The sequence below is a fragment of the Pinus tabuliformis genome, chromosome 2_1 (genome assembly GCF_031772625.1).
Source record: "Pinus tabuliformis cultivar Carrire ecotype Pingquan chromosome 2_1, CPIR1, whole genome shotgun sequence".
NCBI classification, from domain to species: domain Eukaryota; kingdom Viridiplantae; phylum Streptophyta; class Pinopsida; order Pinales; family Pinaceae; genus Pinus; species Pinus tabuliformis.
This window is the reverse complement of record NC_142299.1, coordinates 732577459-732595392: the sequence shown is the minus strand read 5'-3', so window position 1 is coordinate 732595392 and position 17934 is coordinate 732577459. Positions and strand designations below refer to the sequence as shown.

Genomic DNA, 17934 nt, shown 5'->3' with positions numbered 1-17934 from the left:
TATGTTCGTGATGAAAATACTCATGTAGAGAAGGGGGTAGATGATATAACATAGAGAGTATCCACCAAGGAATATTAAAAGAATGTAATTTAGAAACATCTCAACAGTTCAAAAAAATCATCGTAGAGTAATAATATTAAATGAACTCATGTAAATAAAAAAAATTGTAAGATTGAAGGCTTATGAAAGAGATCAAGTATAAACAGTTTACCTAAGATGGAATGTGAGATGGCCATTCTTTCCTAATTAGTGTCAAGGTCTAAAAGGATACCATGGGAGAAGTCAGTAGAGGAGGGCCAAGAATGAGTGGCTTATGAAGGAATTGATCCCTAGAGTTAGTGCTAGTGTTTTTAACCGAGCACCGATACTTCAAACCCACAAACATTATTACAAAGAAAATTATAACAAAGAAAAATACACAATATATAAATAAAATCAAGTATAAATCTAGTCGAGTGATGGTCACCACCTAAGACTTTAATCTAGGCTGCCATCCAAGTCGTAACCCTCAAAATATGTGCACGAAGTAGGATGATTGTAAAACAATGGAAGGAATTTAGTGAGGAAATCCATGGGAAGGAGGCAAAAACCCCCTTAGCTTTAAAGAGGATTTCTAGTAACCAAAACAAAATGGAAACATGAAAATTGAATGAGGAGGGTCCACCCTATCCAAATGAATCTTTAATCCCCTCCTACCATTAGATCACGTCGTGTGATCTTAAACATCCACCCCGTAGGCCAGGTGATCGTGGTAAAGTGGAGTAATGCTCAGGGAACCACATGGATGTTTTCAAGCCTAGCAAATGGGAAATGGAGTATCGATATAAATATCAATTTACCAAGGCTAAAGTTTACATCATAAATCCAAAATGCCAAAAATTCATAGAAAATGGTTATGGCAGGTCATAACTTTAAGGCCCACAATACAAAAGTTAAGTCCCATGGTAAAGGAATTTTAACACAAGACCATATAAAATCTTAATTCCATGGGTGTATCTTATGGGGTACATCAAGGGTAAATACTTAGCCATCTAAATACTATATGAAAAGTATATCCTAATGGTGTTGATTTCCCTAATGGAATTGAAAGTTATTAACCTAGACTATAAATGACCAAGAGGAGACAAATTTGTATTACAGTCGATGAAGTATTCCAAACATTAACCATAGTATTGAGGGTATAAAATAGTGCAAGGGTATGCACCCAAGGTAAAAGTGTTAATAATAAGGCCAATGAAAAAAGGAACTGATGGTTTGCTCCTAAGGTGAAAGCCTATAAATTTTCCACGAGCCATGAATGAACCTTCTAACGATCTATTTTTTCCTTTAATCATTTAAATTAGCAGTTAAATAGATTGATGCAGGAGAGGCATGTGGTACACCTATAGGATTCACTTCGGAAATATAAACTTTAACTAAGGATAGTTTTAGGGAAGTCATGTTAATACTCCAAGCATTAAATACAAAAGAAATTTAACCATAAGTGTAATATTATAACGTATATATGTACAATGGTGGAAATCTTATTAATATGTGTAATGATTCCATCCATAAGTTTTTTTAAGAGTGAATTTTGAGGTACATTACGTTGAGAAACAAACTAATAAAATTATTCTACCATAAATAAATTTTTATTTTCATCTTCTTTATATGATATATGCGTATTTATACTAAATAATTTATTTTTCTCAAAGGGGTTGGTCCTAATGGTCAAAAACTAGGATTTTTTCATCATCGAGCTAGTCTCAATTCCCATGAAGACCGAACATGGAGTTATGGGGGCACCTCAAGATAGTGGGTTCACCTAAAGGGATTGTACATATCTTGCGATTTGACAACAAAAATTATTTCTTCTAGAATAATTCTCTTGATTCCTAAATTCATATTTAAAAATCAACGAGGATTTAGTAATCATCATCGAGCTAGTCTCAATTCCCATGAAGACCGAACATGGAGTTATGGGGGCACCTCAAGATAGTGGGTTCACTTAAAGGGATTGTACATATCTTGCGATTTGACAAAAAAAATTATTTCTTGTAGAATAATTCCCTTGATTACTAAATTCATATTTAAAAATCAACGAGGATTAAATTACTAAAGGAATGATAATAAAACTATACATGGAAGTGATTTGTTCTAGTAAATCAAGGGGGGAAGTAATGATAATCAATTTCGACATGGGAAATTCCTTTTATCGAGTGAACCATAAATACTTATTTGATGTCAGGAGAAGTTTTGGATTTGGGGAGCGGTTGATAAAATGGATTTTTTCTTACATATTAGGCTCATGGATCTCCCAATTTGTGAATAAGTGGATATCTTATTTATTTCAATCCTCTAGAGGATTTAAAAATGTTTTCCCATTATCTATGATTCTATATATTTTAATAGCATATCCTTTCAAGACGAGAATGGCTTAAGAAAGGAGAAGAAAACTACATTCATAAATTTTATTTATGTATGGTAAAACAACATCAATTATTCACAATTCATGGTTAAAACCTTACTCTCAAGAGGAGCTCAAGTTATCATTGTTGTAAAGTTTAAAACAATATTAGAAATATTTTCCTTGGCTTTAGGAATATTGACCAATAAATGAAAATTTTATATCTATACTTCAACACCATTGCATTAGTATAAGGAGGTTGTTAAAAATATTAGGATTTCCAATTTCAAAAGAATGGAAGGAATTTAAACACCTAGGAATGTTAATTAGCTTAAACTCATCCCCATCCCTCATGTATGCGTATCATATCCAAATTTAAAATGAATCTTGAAAAATTGGGAGTTTGTTAGTAAAATCCAATAGGAAAAGTGATGCTAATAAACACAATATTATTATCTTCCTATTGATGGTACTGGACCCACCAACATTCAGGGGATATCCCTGATATGAAGTCCCAACTAGACCTCACACTGTTTGGACTACGAGTCCTAGCAGTTGGGTGGTAATGTTATGCCTTGACTGTAGAAATTGGTAGACGAAAGTATGATAACTTTAGATGAGAGAAAGTATGTGACCATGAATAGAGTCAAGTGCAATACATGAAGGTTTGAACACATGAAGCAAAAAGGAAGTACACCCATTGGAAGCCTATAATAGTATACAGATTGAAAGGAACACACGAGAAAAATGACATCACAAGCTAAGATGTGGAATATTCCACACATTAAAATGATGAATTAATACAACAACGAGCGTTCAACAAAGTTCACAGAAATTCAAACAAAACAGTTCATAATCATATGCATAAGTTAAATAAGATATATTGAAAATACAACAATAGTATTCCTACTATATTCACAACATATGCATGAAATCTTGTTAGCATTTCTTTTATTATTAGAAGAGAAATTCCCATTCATACATACATCATTGACGACCACTAGCCCCAATAGTGGAACATTACAATTAAGAACATGTACTCCTCCAAAGAAGTATACTCACTCTACGCTACAAAGAATCCAAGGCTCTTCAAAATACTCCCAAGCTCATTTAAGCCTAAGCCTAGCTCACAACTTGGCTCCCAAAATGTTGCTACATGAATTATGAGCTTGTATTTATAACAACGGTTGGATGACTCTTGAACTCTCCTTTGTGACCTTTGGAATACCCTCATGACTCTTCAACTTCTTTACAAAATAACACATTATATTACATAATGACTTTTCATATCCCAATATTGGCACTTGAAATTACACTTACAACATAATTGCAAATAATATTAGATTTTACACTTGTACCCATATAAGAAAAAATAGGGTAGAGACAAATTGACAACCTAAAAATGCATAATGCTATGATGCTTGAGTTTGGTAGAAGTCTAGCTCAGCAGTCTCCACTTGTTTCTTCTTAGTCAGATATTGGTGTCAATATTGATATCGTGTGATGATATCCTCAAACTTCATAATGGTGTCTGACTAGAAGTTGACTCTAGCCTCCACGACATCTGGGTACACTTTCTTCGAACCCATGTCCAGTTCGTGCTGAATCATGAGCAACAATGTTCCGACTTGGACAAGACCATCAATGCAATTTTGCATGTTCTTTTTATTCATCTCCAATTGTTCCCTCATGGAATTTTGTCTCATTTGCTCCAAGTTCTCTTTGATCTACAAGACCTAGTTCTTATATTTGACTTTGGTGTGGGAACTGACTGATGGGATTTGGTGTGTTCTCACAAGGACATCTAGACTACTTACCAACTATACATATGATGCTCAAATGCTTCTAATGAATGAGGTGAGCTTATTATTATTCTGAATCAACATTCAAACCTTCACTTTCTCTAGCTTTTCCTGTGGCTTCATTTTCTTCACTATGTCAAGTGGTGCCCCTTTCATCTCCTCCAATTAAACTTGTGTGGAATTTACATTCTGCACTGCTACGTGGATTTGTTCTTCCTCTTGCCTGGCATCCTACAATTTCTATGCACATTTCTCATTCAGGACCATCAAATATTGGATATTTGATATTGTTTCCCCTGCATAGGCCACGTTGGCTTCAACAATGGAATTTGTATGCTTCTTGGTGTCCGACACTCTCACCCTTTGTATAATGAATGCAGGTGATGTATGACCATATAGAAATTTATTTATCCTTTCTTGTCCAATGTTCCTTTGGAACTCATCAAATGACAGATTGTACATATCCATCACCAGATCATCATTAAGGGGAACAACACCTCTTTGCTCGCTCAGGGCTGGCTCTTCTGTTGGGGGTGTTGGAGACTAAGGGATGACTTGTGGTGCACCTGACATCATAGAAACATATTCATTCTACAACTCCTCTTCCATCTCCATATCTGTCATTTCAATCAATTTCTCAACCTGTTGTGCAAGCTCTCGATCCTGCATATGTTACTCCTTAAAAGCTTTTTTATTAATTAGGCCTCTATTTTCTTCAATTTTCCATTATGTTCCTTCATTTTCCTCCTCACATGTAACATGTGACCTTTCACCTTCCTTTTCTCCTATTTACCATTATTTTAATAAGTAAAATGCCAATTAATGTCACTTTCCTTTCTAAAGCCTTTATTATTTTCTTTGCCATAATAAACCAAATGAACACCTAGTAGGATGTTTTGCCCAACATGCAGCTTGGAATATGTGTCCCATGACCTTGGTCATTATTCTTCCTTTATTAACTTTATTACATGGAATTTTGACTAGGGTTGTTACAAAACCCTCCCCCTTACGGGAACATCATCCTTAGTGTTCAGTGACACCTACAACCAACAACACTGTTGAAATAAAAACATACTACCCACGGAGCTTTATAATTTACCATGATTCAATATGTACAATGATCAACCTGCTAAGAAGTAAACCAGCATGACAACTTAGCAATATGAAAGCCATAGCTATATGACTCCCATACGGCTTATTGGAGCTTTATAACATAGCTCATGGTGGTATTTACATTCATATACATATGTATAAATACCAAAAAAATCAAAACAAGGCATATACCAAAAATATTCACTCAACTAATGAATAGAGAACGATACATAGCCTGCAACTGATCTGCCATATTCCATGTAGCTTCATCAGTCCCAAAGTGCTTCCAATGCACTTTAACCTACTTGATTGCTTAGTTCTAAAGCATGAGTATCTTTATCTGTAATATATAACGAGATTCCTATTGAAATTCTCCATCTAGCTCCACCTACAATATGGACCAGCCAATCACATGATCAACATCTTTAAGATACTTCTTATGAAATGGCACATGGAAAACTTGATGGACTTTGACTATTGAACGTAGTGCAAGTTGATAGTCTACTGGTCAAATCCTTTCAAGAATCTTGAAAGACCCACTAAACTGTAGTGCTAGCCTGGGACATGATCCAATCCTCCAGGAGCTCTTCTTCAGATTGATGTGAAAATACACATGTTCCCTAACTTGAAACTCCTTAAACAACCTATTTTGATTTCCATCATTTTTCTATATATCTTGCGTTGTCTTCAAATTCTTCTTGATTGCCTACATTTCATGTTCCAATTCTACCAACATGTATGGTCCTATCAACACCCTATAGACTGGATCACTCCAACTAATGGGAGTCTTACAACTTTTCTCATACAATGCCTCAAATAGACTCATCCTTAGTGAGTCCTAATACCCATTGTTATAATAAAAATCAACCAACAGAAGGTACTCCCACCATCTCCTTTGCTGATGCATCACATACATCCTCAACATTTCATTCAATATACTATTGACCCTCTCTACCTGTTCATTTTTCTATGGATGATAAGTTGTGCTAAAATCCAACTCTGTCATCAAACCTACAAATAGCTCCTTCCAAAATTTGGAAGTGAACTTAGCATCCTTGTGACACACAATCTTCCTTGGAACACCATGTAACCTCAATACATCTCTGACCAATCCCTATGCCACATCAGTAGTTAAATATGTATACTTCACTCGAATGAAGTGTGTTACCTTTGTCAACCTTTCCACCAAAACCATGATGAGATCATGATGTATAGATGCCATTGGAAAACTTGCGATGAAGTCCATGGAAAATGACCTCGCACTTCCACTTTGGTATTAGAATCAGTTGTAGTAGTCCACCTGGATACTTACATTCTATTTTCACTTGTTAATAATCTAGAAATCTAGCCACAAACTCTGCAACTTCCCTTTTTAGGTTTGGCTAATGATAAAACTTCTTTACTGTTTTCAATGTCTTTTGGTATCTTGGGTGACCTGAATATGGTTTTGGATGATACTCCCTCAGGATAAGCTTCATGAGATCACCGTTTTCTAGCACATATATCATGTCCCTAAATATGATCAAGCCATCTATTGTAAGATGATAGTCCACATCTTGACTGCCTATACCCTGCTGTAATGTGTACATGAGCTCCATGTACCTGTTATCCTATCATCTTGCCTGTAAGATATGATCCTGTAAGATTTTCCCATGAAAACTCGCAGTTTCTATGTGATTCACCTATATTCTCATGCTAAGAGAATCTACAACCATGTTCTCTTTCCCCTTGATGTACTTGATGTCAAATTCAATCTTACTAGTCGTGGCCAACTATCTAGATTTTCTTGCATTGAGATTCAGTTGGTGAAATATATACATCAAGCCACTATGATCACTCATCAATACAAACCTCCTACCAAAATGATACTCCCTACACATCTACATTGCATGGATGATTGTTTCCAACTCAAGATCACGTGTAGGATAATTATGGGCATTCTCATTCATTTTCCATGACTCATATCATAGTACTTTCCCTTCCTACATAAGGACTCCACCATGTCCTCTCTTGCAAACATATGTACACACCAAAAACTCTTTTCCAGATTTTCAATGTTTAATACTTGAGCATTTGTCAACAACTGCTTCAACTATTCAAAACTTGCTACACATTCCTCTATCCATTCAAATTTCTTAACTTTCCTCTGTAGTGGTGTAATTAGATATGCAATGTGAGAGAATTTCCTGATGAACCTACTATAATAACCAGCTATCCCCATAAATGATATTACCTCTTCCATATTTCTAGGAGTTTCCCACTCCATAATAGCTCTTATCTTCTCTAGCTCCAATGTTATGCCTTCCTTGGAAACCACATGTCCCAAGTAATGTGCCCCTATCTAAAAGAAATTTCATTTTCTAAGCTTAACATACAATTGATGCTCTCTGAGTAATCTTAATATTTCTACTAAGTGATCGACATGCTATTCCGTATTTTAGAATATATCAAAATGTCGTCAATGAATACAATAACAAACTTGTCCAAATAATGACACAGCACAGTATTCATCAAGCATGTAAAAGTACCTGGAGAATTAGTTCAACCAAATCGGACTACAACAAACTGATAATTCTCATACATAGTCCTGAAAGTTTTTTTGTATATTTCCACTTCCTTAATGCACAACTAATGATATATTGATCTCAGATAAATTTTTGAGAACATTGTTGCTCCCTTCAACAGATCAAACATGTCATCAATCCCTGGAAATGGATACCTTTTCTTGATGGTAAATTTGTTCAAATTATTGTAGTGAATGCATAGCCTGAGAGTACCATCCTTCTTATTCACAAATAACACTGGTGGACCCCAAGGTGATACACTTGGCTTAATGTATCCCATGCCAAGGATTTCCGTCAACTATAACTTTAGTTTCACTAACTTTGGTGTGTTCATCATGTATGGTTCCTTCGATGCTGGCGCTACCCCTATTACCAACTCAATAGAAAAGTCCACTTCTCTGTGAGGCAAAAACTCTAAAATATCTATTGGAAACACATACTAAAAATATTATAAGATGGGGCACTTTCTCAATACCTCTTCATCCTCAAATTCCTTACCTTTGTCATTGGAAATCTGTATTACAAATAACACACAACCTTTTCTGTGACTGTGCTTTACTTGCATAGTTTTCACTATTCTAATGGATGTTTCCTTCTTCTTACCTTGCAATATTCCTTTTTATACATTGTCATCCATAAACTCAATCGCCTTACAATAATAATCCACCTTAGTCTATGGAGATACAACCAGTCCATACCAGAAAACATATTATTCATGTTAATGATAATACATTCAAATGTGCTAAGGTAGGAATACCATTCAAGTCGAATGCACAAGCTCTTACTTATTAATAAACTCCCTTCTTTATACCTATAGCCAACTGCAATAAGTAGGATTTTTCATGCACTTGTTTATTCAAACCACACTTATCCACCAGTTCGAGATTAACATAACTATAATTAGATCCATAGTCAATCAAAATGGAAATAAATTGATCACAAATCTTACCATCCATCTCGATAACAGTTGCTTGGTGCTCTTCCTCCTTATTATCCAGCACTGCATAAATTTTTGGAATGCTCTTCCAAACATCCCCAAATGTCTATGCCTCATGTGCACTATAAATCTAAGGCCTACCATCCAGATTCTGTGGAAAATCCATCTCAAGATGATACTTACGAAATGTCCAACACTGACATTGTCATGTACCATCACCTTTATTTGATTTCCCTTCATGCTTTGAAACACTAAAATTCTTGTAAGGTACAACATTTTCTTTCTCATTTGCATTGTGAGGCCTTGTTCTTTTTCATTTCCATTTACCTTTAGCTTTGTCTTTCCATTTATAACCTTGCTGAGATTTTGTCTTGCACTTTGACTGCTCATAACAATGCTTCAATTTCCCAATAACTTCATCAAGTGACCAAGGCTCATCATACTCAACTCGATAACTAAGTGCTAATGTACATTCAATGAAAAATATATGAACTTTGAATTTGTCTTCTTTAAGATACAGTATATATATATTAGTCAATAACTCCAGAAACTTAGTCGTACACTTCTCATCTATCATCGATCCCATATTTAGCTCATATAATTCCTTCGATTTGTTGTTGTAGTACTTCTTATACAAGCATTTATTCTTTAAAAGTATCTTGAATTCATACCAACTCATCTCCTCAATCCTAAAGTCTCTAACCCACTTCACATCTTCCCCTAGATGTATTCTTTCCATTTGAGGCTAAAAATAGTTATTATGGCCTTCATATTATTTGTGTATTCATGCAACTCAAAGAATTTATGCATCCCAAGTAAAAATGCTTTTTCATCCTCCAACTTATTCAAGTATCCATCAAATCTTGGTGGCTTTTCTTTTTTGGACTCATCTAAAAAATAACAATGATGATCATAGTATCGATTAGAACTAGAACTATAATTAGAATAGAACTTTTGTCCATCACCTCTCCTAACCAGAGTATCCAAGAGTCTACCATATCTAATCCTATCACCTCTATTTGACCTGTGCCCACCATGAGACCTACTACCATATGCCCCATTAGTTATATCCTCATTCCCATGGCTGATCTAAAGTAGTCATCGTCTCTGCAATTCTAACAAAATTTGAAGGATTAATGCATTGACTTGTACTTGTATCTCCTATTCTTGAATGATTTTGTCATTATATTGTTTTCAACTCCCTATTTTTTTCCTTAAATATTCTCAATGTGTTTGTTAAGTCAGAAGAATGTTCAACACCATGCTTCTCATTCAATCCATAGGGAGAGTCTCGTAAATTCTAATCAACCATGTTGCTAGTCATCTTTGGTCTCTTTCCAAAAAATACACCATGTCAGCTAAAACCAAATCATAACATAATAAACATACCTCAGTATAGTTCATGGGAGGATATCTCATCTGCAAGATCGACTAGATTAGCATGATACATGTATTCTCATAATCACATCAACATATAACATCAATATACCCACTATCTGGTTATCAATGCATGACCATACAGACTACATACCATTACCTCATGCATGAAAACTATAACCATGTCAATGTATGCATAAAAATATATAAGCATTGACATGGATAACCAATGCATAACCGACATACGCTCATAATGACCACATCCAACAACTCACCATCAACTTTCACATGGCGACACCACTACAACAATGACCATTACCATGCATACACAATAGGTACATATACGACAAGCATAAAGAACACATATATGCAACTAATGTGAATTCATGATCAACACACCACTGATCCAGTCCAACGGGTGAGCCATGCTCTAATACCACTATGTAACACCCTCCTCCCACATGTACCCATGTTAATTGGCCCACTGGGGTAAACATGTGACAAGAGGCTGTTATGATGTGATTCAACTCCCCATGTATAGTTAAGGAAGTGGAATTGATGAAACCAAACCAATTTGACCTTCCACACATGCCACAGAACCTTTAGGAGCCAACCAACCCTTTCAAGTGACCAATCCCTACAGCTTGTATGGATTCCCAACCACTCCAATTGCAAGACATGCATGGAACTGAGGCCTTCTAGTCACTTGCACCACATGGGCATGGAACCAACTGTGCACTTTTTTAGCTAGTTCTAAACCAGTGACCCTTGATTTTGTGCCACTTTTTTAGGGATAGGACTGAGGCCACTTCTTAGAACCTCATGGGACTTTCAAAAGTGATAAATGAAAATAGAATAAAGGTAGTAATGCAAACACTTGATCAATGAATTGAATAGATCCCTACTAGGCATGAAATCCATTTCCTCAAACATGTCACAAATATGGAATATACAGGTCATAAGAACAAATTTGAGCATAGGGCTCTCATACTTATCCATTATTTGTAAATAAGCCTTGTTTCCTTAGCACAAAATCTACATTATCATCTATTTTTTCATATATTTATTGTACATTAATTTGCAAATCAAACATGATCGAAACCATACATCAAGTCTATCATAGAATATACTCATAACCAACATATAACAAATAGAAATAACAAGGATATAACAACCATAATAGTCTCATATAAACCAATATATTTACACATGAAATACCCAAGAGAAAGGTCTCTTATTAATGGATGCAAAATCCAACCAGGTGTGGGACTTCCACGAACCACCCGACCATAGATTGGTTGAATGAAAATATTTCTTTCAGCCAATCACCTTGTGCCATATTACAATGATGAATGTGGGACTCAAAAGAAAACCAAACTAAGTTTCCTGAAGATTTACTGCAATACTCACCAGATCACTAGGTCCTAAACAAGCATGGATTCCACCAGATTTCTCCACCTACACCATGAGGAAATTTCCTATCTCCTAATCTCTAGGATTTACCATATATTGTGCCATACAACGGTAGAGGATTCCTATGTCTAATTAAGACTTTACCCTTCAAGGTTTACTATATATCCCATTATTCATTCGCCAAGGATTCCTAGGCTTCATTGAGGGCACAGACCTCTAAGATTTATTGTGTATCCCACCATTCACTAGTCGAGGATTCCTAGGTCCACCAAAGTACACAAAATATAGTTTTATCGCAATCCTAGTCTATTTCAAGTATTCCTATGCAATGTCTTATTTCTTTCGCATAAAACCTCACTCAGTTTTGAAGCCATCCGAAAATCCATCTCAAAAAAATACAAGAGAACCCATCACACCATGGTTATCAAGAAATGGCAAGGCAACGTTGAAGAACATTGTCACACCTAGCCAAACCCATGCCAATGGTAGTAAGAGAACCAAATGCATACACGCATGTACCATGCATGCCAAATCCAATAAGGAAAGCAAACATGCGAATCGATACCTGCAAAAATCCCATTGTACTTGTTTTATCATGCTTTTCCATGATGGATCTTTCCTTCCTCTTTGCCTTATTTTTCTTTTCTTGATCCAACAATGAAATGCTCCAAGAAAAATCAAAGTGTTCAAGAGTGAGAGAGAGAGAGGGAGAATAGAGAGAGATCTCCGAAACTGAATTGGTAAAAGGTAAAACTAACAAAAGGTACAAATTGACTGTCACAAGCCTTTTTATTATGCGGCCTCTATTTTCTTCAATTTTCTATTATTTTCATACATTTTCGTTCTCACATGAAACCTATGACCTTTCACCTTCCTTTTCTCCTACTTTCCAGTATTTTCATAAACAAAATGCCAATTAATGCCACTTGCCTTTCTAAAGCCCTTTTCATTTCATTTTCCATAATAAGCCCAATGAACATCCACTAGGATGTTTTTCCCACCATTCAGCTTGGATTACGTCTCGCATGACCTTGTTAATTATTTTTTCTTTATTAAATTTATAACATGGAATTCTGACGAGGGTTGTTACTTCACCATTTTGCACTTCATTGGTACCTTCCCGACTAGATCATCACCAAATTGAAATGTTGATGGGTTCCACCATTAGACCAATAGAAATACTTGTCACCTTCTCCACTGTACCACATATGCTTGACCCTTTGTTTTCCTACTCCACTAATTTATCTGTTATGTTTAGTTAAAACATAAAACTTAAACATGTGCCAAAGGTCCTCTACCACTAATAGCTCTGTAATCTTCTTATTTTGATGGTTCAAACTTTGACTAGCCATAAATATCATCTAATAGACCATTTTTTTTATCTTCCACATACCACTCAAAAGCTCTTTCAGATCTTTAGCCATCTATGTGGGTCCCAATTGTGTTTGAAGTGATTCTATAAGCTACAAATAGTTTCAAAGATTCTGCGTCTTCACTATCTTATCATATAACATGCTTTAAATACATTCTCTAACCTTTATTTTTAACTCAAATTCTTCCAATTCTTAAGCACTGACAAATAAATAAATAATTAAATAAATATAACATGTTTTACAACCTAATATTGAATAAATTCTAACCTTATAGCTTATGCTATATATGAAGTTGGTCAAATTTATTAACAATTTTAAATTTTATATAAAACTAATAATTTTATTTTGTGTATATTATTATTAATTAATTTTATAATTAACATCTATTATATTTAAAATATAGAAATTTGTTTTTTAATTTATATTTAAAAGTGTTATAAAAAAATTTCTATATTCCTGGCCATCTGTCCATTTCTTATTAAATTGACTTAGTATAATATTTTATAATATAATATAAGAAATTGGCTTAATATAATATTCTATAAATATTATATAATATTCAACATAATATATAGAGTTTCTAGAAATTTAATCTAATTATTAATAACTATTAAATATATGATGGAATTTTAACTTCTATAGAATATTTTAGAATATCATAATTTATTGTGAACTGTTTTAAGCAAAAATTACATCAAAATCAAAACTAAAATTCATTTGTGGACACATTTGGAATTACCAAGAGTGGTTCATGGTCAGGACATGATGAAGAACCAAATCATGGCTTCAAAGTAAATAGAGAGAAGATCATTCAACAGCTAAAAAGAAACTACTTTTGACCAAAGAAAGGAAACATCTACAATGGACTCAACAACAACTATACTTGACTTGACCAAGAGATAGTGAAAGGAAAATTAATAAGTTAATTAAGTAGTGAGCTTGTTAGATTTATCTATTTCCATAAACTTAAACTTAAACTCAAACCTAATAAATTAATATGTTCTTTATTCTTTTAAAACTACATAAATTATATAAATATTCCTATTATTATAGGATGTATTAAGAAAACAAATGTTATTAATTAGATATATTAATTAGTTAGTTAATTATATGACTTATTTAATAAGTTTATATATTTAACTATGTATGTAACTAAATAGGTAGTATTTTCTTTTAAATTAAAACTAAATAAAAATAAAATTATGTTAATTCTATTACATGAAGAATTATGGGGAAAAATAGGGATAAAAATATAACTATTTATAATTAATTTCTTAATTCGTTTATGAAATTTACTTACCATCATTTACTAAATGTATATTGGGATAATAGAGATTAAACCTAATTGTATATTAATTAATCAATTAATTAGTTTATATGTTTATAATTCTTTGGGTTAGATTGATGTATACAATTTATTTATTTATATATCATGTTTAATAAAGCTAAGTAAGACGTAAACTTTTTAAAAATTAAACTAAGAAATATAACCCAATAACTAAAAACATCTTATTTTCAATAAAATACCACCATAGATCCATCTTTACTTTGGATCTACCAAGTGCCTAGCATAGATCCATCTTTATTTTCACTCTATGCTAGTTTGCATATGAAGATATTTGATCCCTCTGGGGGCTTAGTAGATCCAGATTAAAGATGGATCCATGCTAGTTTAATTCCCCCCTTTAAATACACTACATTCCACGTAGATACCATGGGTCAATACCCTTGGTTCTAAATACTATGGGTCAATACCATGTGTGATCTTTATTTTTATTAATATTAAGATTAGGGTTAATAATGTTTTTTTGCATGGTATTGATAATAATTTGGCCCATCATTTGGGCCATGGGCTTCACCTAAATAAAGCCTCATCTTTTAGTGTTCCTAAATATAAAGTGAATTATGGAGTAATTATAAAAACATGTTTTATTTATTTACCACACCTCTTGTTTATTTATATTTTTATTAATTTACCATACCTCTCGTTTATTTATATTTTTATTAAATTACGATACCTCTTTTATAAATATGGTATTTGACCCATGGTATTTAGCCTATGGTATGAAAATGGTATTTGGCCCATAAGGTGTCCCTAAATAGAACCTCTTTTTTTGAGTCTTCCTAAATATAAAGAGGATTATGGACTAAATATAAAAAGAGGTTTTGTTTATTTTCTTTACCTCTATTTTATTTATAGTTTTATTTATTTACCACACCTTTTGAGTAAATATAAAAAGAGGTTTTATTTATTTACCACACCTCCACTTTATTTATATTTTTATTTATTTACCATACCTATTTTTCACTGTTCATAAACCTCTTTATATTTAAATTTATATTGTGTTTATACATAATAATAGTTAGATTGATTTCTAAATAGCGCTGAGATTAGATTAAAAATGTTAAATGTTTACAGTTACGTTTACCTTTACATGTTTATGTGAGATCTTAAGAGAACTAATATGAATAAAATAGTAATAATATTACTAACATACTGAATAAAAAATTAATCAAAAGCAAAGGGGAAAACAAACAATGCAGAAGACGAGGGGTAAAAAACCAAAGAAAAAATAATAAAAAGAACAAAACAAGGGGGGCCTAGGAGGAAAGGGCACAGATCCAACAACTGCTAATCTTCCAGCCATCATCCTTGTTAGATTGCTTAACCTCCTTTCAATTTCTATGGTCTCCCTAAACTTCTATTGATCAAATTGAGATCTTCCCACAAAGTAATCACAATTTTTTTTTCCCTTTCAAATAAATTGATTAATCGAATGACTTCCTTTCAATTTCTTTGGTCTCCCTAATCTTTAGTTGATGAAATTGAGATCTTGCTACCAAGTAACTGTAATTTTTTTCCCTTTTAAATAAATTGATTAATGGAATAGTCAATGGGCGTTTGCACTGGAAAACCATGCAAATTCGTTGAAGCAGGGTCGGGGTCAAATCACGGCCTGCCCATACAAAGATTTTTATTAATGAGCCCCAAGGGATAGCTCAGTTGGTCAAGTTCCTAATGCTAAGTGCTTCCCTTATGGGGAGGTCATGTCATAGAGTCAAATCTCCTCGACGCCATTGGGGTTAGACTTTGCTAGAGAATTATTTGATAAATCGAAAACAATGTCCTAAAAAAAGTGATAAATTTAAGTTATAATTTTTTGGTCATACCATATCCATAAACCATGACATTTACCAATTTACAAATTAAAAATCTGCATAAGTAAAAATATTTTTCATTGTATAACTTATAATTTTTTTTAATAATAATAATAATAATAATAATAATAAATTATAATTATAATTAAAGAATAATAATAATAATATATCATTATAATTTAAATAATTTTATGCTTTTATTTTATTTTTTAATATTGTAATCGACTCGATAAAATAAAGTAAATATTTGTGTGCCTTTTATATGGCTGACTTAGTATAATGTATCTTGATTCCAAACCTGACCATAGAATATAATACTGATTCACTTTTTGAATTGTAAATTACATGCAGGCATTGCTGTGCTTGGTGTTATGCTTATCACGACAGCGTTTCTCACTCTCGTAATGCTTATGATATGGCAAACAAATCTGATTTTGGTTGCGATATTTCTGCTTGTGATTGGATCTGTGGAGTTGATATACTACTCAGCAGCTCTTTATAAGTTTCCCCAAGGAGGATACCTGCCCTTAGCTTTTGCAGCCGTTTTGTTATTTATTATGTATGTGTGGCATTACGCGCACATAAGGAAATATGCTTATGACGTGGAGCACAAGGTGTCCGATGAAAACATTCAGAGTTTATTCACAGACTTGAGCGTGAGCAGAGTTCCCGGAATTGGGCTTCTATTCTCGGAACTGTTACAGGGAGTTCCACCCATATTTTCACATTTTATAACCAATCTCCCTGCTGCACATTCTGTTGTTGTATTTGTTTGTGTAAAGTATTTGCCAGTGAACACAGTCCCGGCTGAAGAACGCTTTCGATTCCGACAAGTAAGTTTGAAGGAATACAAAATATATCGATGTGTTGCATTGTACGGCTACGGAGACATTAGGATGGGGAATGTGGAATTTGAGAATGAGCTACTGGATTCGTTGAAAGAATTTATACTCAACACCGCCGAGTTGGAGGTGCAGCAGGAGGTTGATTTCTTGGAAAGAGAGAGACAATCAGGTGTGGTATATTTGATGGGAGACAGCCAGATTACGGCGAGGAGGAGTTCCTCATTCTGTAAGAAATTTGTGGACATGCAGGCAGGGAACCACTTCTCTGGACATTCCCAATCGAAGTATATTGCAAGTAACCATGAACTACGAGATATGATTTCAAGCAAATTTAGGTTTCGAACCCCTTTAATATTTTAGTGAAGCTCAGGATGACTCTCTAGTACGGACTGAGAGAAGTGACTGTTCTACCGATAACATTTGTATGTAATACTTTTATTATACCACGTTATATTAGTACGGAAGATACTTTTATTATACCACGTTTAATTAGTAGGGAAGACCTCCATGAGCATGGAATGTGATTGGTAGTTTGAACACCTCTACTTTTAATATAAATAAACTTTTTTAAAATATTTAATATATCATATATAAATTAATGTAGAGAACGATAAAATTTAAGTCTGAAAATTATAAAATGTGATGGGTAGTTCGGACACCTCTATTTTTTTTTTTTTTAATATAAATAATTTTTTTAAAATATTTAATATATTATATAAAAATTGAGGTAGAGGATGATAAAATTTAAGTTTGAAAACTATAAAAATTGAATTGAGGTTTATGTGCTCTATAACAAGTTTATGCAAATTGTTTTTGGGGATAATCATATCAAAATTCATTTGTTTAGTTTCGAACTAGTAATCATTGTCAAAACAAGATAAAGAACCCTGGAAACCAATTAAATAGAGAGACCGATAAAAAACAACTAATTTTGACCAAAGGAAACAGCTAGAATAGACTTAACTAAAAGTAAATTTCTTTTCGTC

At 33.5% G+C, this 17934-nt stretch overlaps 1 pseudogene; it reads left to right on the top strand.

Annotated features, from left to right (window-relative positions):
* Positions 1-17267, top strand: part of LOC149202681 (potassium transporter 5-like) — a 254070-nt pseudogene extending 236803 nt beyond the window's left edge.
* The last annotated feature ends 667 nt before the right edge of the window (positions 17268-17934 follow it).